This window comes from Belonocnema kinseyi, chromosome 1 (genome assembly GCF_010883055.1).
Source record: "Belonocnema kinseyi isolate 2016_QV_RU_SX_M_011 chromosome 1, B_treatae_v1, whole genome shotgun sequence".
Classification (NCBI taxonomy): domain Eukaryota; kingdom Metazoa; phylum Arthropoda; class Insecta; order Hymenoptera; family Cynipidae; genus Belonocnema; species Belonocnema kinseyi.
In genome coordinates, this window is record NC_046657.1 from 173,490,021 (window position 1) to 173,493,858 (window position 3,838).

Consider the following 3,838-nt stretch of genomic DNA (forward strand, 5'->3'; position numbering starts at 1 on the left):
GTGAGAGTGAAAGAGATGGAAAGATATATTCGTCTCTTTCACTCTCATGAGTTTCTGCTTTCAGTCGACGTTTTCTGCTCACATGAGACGGCACCTTGACAAAGATTTGTATAAACAGTTCAAAGCCCTGTCGCAGAGGCGCTACAGTCATTACATACATAAACTAACTTTGTGTCACCAATCTGACGTACAGTTACCCATCATTTAAATAGTTTGACAACCCGTGTAGGTTAAATTTTAAACAAATAAAATAATTCATTGAATTATTGTAGTAAAAGTGTACGGTCTTAGAAGTTAATTTCGTGAAGGTAAGTAAGTACTAACTTACTCTTATATAACCTCACTTTTATATTTTTACCTTAATAATTATTTCAATTTACGAGTATAGTTACTTTGTAGAAAACAAGGAAATTAATGTAGACTAATTGCTTAAATTTGTAAATTTTTGTATTTACGTTTCAGTGTAAAATGGGCAAAAACGTTCAGTTTTCTCGTGTAATTGCACCTCAGGTTCATCCTATTAATTTCCTTCTCGTCCCCGTGACAAAGAACGATGTCTGAAATGTATCGCAGCTTGCGGAAATTCGTCTCTACTTAAGCTTTCGTTGGAAAAGCTGAGAAATAAATATGTTGGCCGAAATCATTTCTACGGCAATCAAATTCATTATAAACATCTTTCAAATTCAACAGTACCGAATTTAAATTTATCTAATCCGTTAGGTACGTTTCCTGTTTTTTACGAAAAGTATCCTTGTGCTGAAATGCACTGTTTATTATTTGTTTTTTTTATTATTTAAATTTTTTATAAATGATTATTATTTTAATTGTTTTTATTTTTATTATTAATCTTTATTTGTTGTTTTATTTTGTAGACATTCATGATGTACATAAATCCTTCGAAATTGGCATAGAAGGTCCTGATTTTTCTATTAATATTGTAAAAGAAAAGGAAAATATTGAAAATGTAACATTGAATATGGAAAATTTTGTTTGTAAGTATTAAAAATAGGTTTGAAGTGTGCCTGAAAATGTGATTGTATTAATTATTTTTTTAATTAAAATTATTTCTTGAGAAAAAGATCCTACTCCATCTTCACTCCATTGGGAAACGAACCACAAAACTTCTGATTTCCGATTAGGTGCTTTTCCAATTAAGCTATTAGAGGGATCAGAATAAGAACTCTTAATTCAAGAACATAACGCTAATTTTTAGCTAGGTGTTAATGGTACAAGTAATTATTTTAAAATTTTGTAAATTTATCTGCTATATCATCAGAGATTGTACCTTACCGACAGTTGATCAACCCTCCAAACAGTGAAGGCAGAAAATCTACGCAATATCGATCAAGTTAAGAATCTTCAATAACAGAAAATGCTTAACGTCTTAATAAGACTAGATGGAAAATAATATTTTTTAAATTAAAATTATTTCTTGGAAAAAAGATCCTACTCCATCTTCGCCCCATTAGGATCTACTGTCTGTAAGGTACAATCTCTGATGATATAGCAGATAAATTAAAAAAAAATTTTAATATTAATTATTGTTAAAAAATGCAAGATATATGATATTGAATCTTTGTTTCTGTTTTTCAGATAGTTCAGAAATCGGACAATCTTCAAAAACGAAGACATCACAAAAACCGCTCAGAGACTTCATTTTCCAAGAAACTATCCCACCCTTACGTAAATTTTAAGTTCCTGATGTATTCCTTTGTTTGATTTTATTCCTTCCTTTCTTTTCTCCTTTTTCTTCATAAATGTTAATAGAATGCCTTCCAATCCTTAATTTTTTTGATAGCTAGTGAAATTGTTCAACCCCTAATCGCTAATGAGATTGTTAGATAGCCTAATAACATTGGTTAGTTATTGGTTTCATACTGTGAATTAAATAGTGATATTTTTGAGTTTGAAAGTGCAAGCGCTTCAAATCTAACAATTATTTTTATTAATTATTTATTATTCATTTATTTATTAATTCAATTAATTATTAACAATTAATAATTATTAATTAATTAATATATTAATCAAATGTATTAAAATCTGTTTTTACACCAATGCCGCTCATTTATAAAAAATAGTGAATGTTGTATTTGATATTCCAGTTATTTCAAACCAACCACTTGCGTCCCACAAACTAATGACTACACAGGAAACAATGATTCATCACGTATCAATCATTGTTGATGAACCCATGGAGAATAGACATAAGGAGACCAAACTAGTGAAACTGAAAATGAACACTTTTCTGTTGCTGGAAGTAGGCACAAACGTATGTGCAAAATCACACGTATAGTTAAAAACTTCCTGAGCGTGGCGTGCCAACCGCACTTAAAAAAAATATGGCGGCCGATGTGAACGCGAGTCGAATATAAATAAATAATGATTGAACAATTAATAGTTTGTGAATAAAGGCAAGGATGTTAAAGTTAAAAATCGCTGTATAAAAGCGAAAGTTTCCAATAAGTGTGGTTTCAAGTGTATAGTGTACAAGATTTTCATTAAGTTGTATGTTTGTTGTCTCTGTGACGAACGCGTCGAATATCTATCGCACGCATAGTGTTGGTAAAAGTAATTTAATAAACATACTACGTACCTCTTCCATGGCGAATAATTTCTTATTCCACAAAAATTTCACAAAATCCTGTCTGATTATTAATTATTTATTTGTTCAAGCGGCCTGTCAAAAAAAAAGCAATGGAGGTGGCCATATTTTTTTTAAGTGCGGTTGGTACGCCACGCGCGGAAAGTTTTGAACTATGCGTAAGAGTGGGGAATTACATATATAGGACATCACATTTTCTGCCCTATGGAGGTGCTGCCCTCATCGTACTACGAAGTCGAATTCTTATTTACTCATTCTTCGTAAAATATGACGGTAAAGCAGTAGAAATATTTTTTGAGGTTAGAAAAGTTTGACATGTATGTATCGCAAAATTTTTTCAGATCTGAAGCTTGATCCAGGTTTTCGGTACAGTCTTTTTTTTAATTATAAAAAAAATGTTCTCGAAAAATCATATTTTTAATTTTTAAAAAAGTATTATAAAAAGACAATTCGAGATAAACAAGTGTGGAAAACATTGTTCTTTGACAAATTATTTTTTTGAATTGAAATAATCAAATATTTATACCAAAGAAACAACTTTTTTAATGTTTGAAGTGTTTAAACATTATTTTTTAAATTTAAAATACCAATAATTAAAACAAAATATATTTCTGGATAAGATATTTTGGTTGAAAATGTATATAGTATTTTTTAAATCACAAAAGTTGTTCCGAAAAATCGAAATGTTAATTAAAAAACACGTGTATTTGTATATGAATTTATCGGTAAAATTTTTTTTATAACTTTAATTTTAAATTCAAACAATTTTTAACGCTTTAAATATTAAACAAAAATTTATTTGATAACAATATTTTATTATCGTATTTTTAATAAATAATTAATACTGATCAAGAAACAATTTTCTTTGGGGAGTTTTATTATTTGGGAATTTTTAAATTCGTTAATATTATAAACTGTTTAGGAATTTTATTAGTTTTGGAATTGTATTTTTCGGGACAGAGAGTTTTACCGAGTCGGGAATTTTATTTTTCGGGATATTTCAGCCGTCCCCACAGAATTACAGAAAATTTGCTCTAATTATAATCTCGCGCTCGATCTTGTTAATTTTTTCCTACAGTATTAACAAAAAAAAATGTATGGAAATTTTGGAAATCACAAAGTTAAAGATAATCGCAATTAAAAATTTAAAAATTCGCTGTACATTCAATTTTTATTCTTGGATCTTGGCGATTTTTTTCTAATCCATCTCAGTCACTGGTAGGCTTTTTTGACATC

General features: G+C 29.1%; 1 long non-coding RNA gene across 1 annotated transcript; it reads left to right on the top strand.

The window, feature by feature from the left end:
* The first annotated feature begins 235 nt into the window (after window positions 1–235).
* On the top strand, window positions 236–1,795 carry LOC117175711. The gene is made up of 4 exons (XR_004467490.1): window positions 236–308; window positions 463–720; window positions 873–992; window positions 1,594–1,795. It is a non-coding gene; the product is annotated as an uncharacterized LOC117175711 (long non-coding RNA).
* The last annotated feature ends 2,043 nt before the right edge of the window (window positions 1,796–3,838 follow it).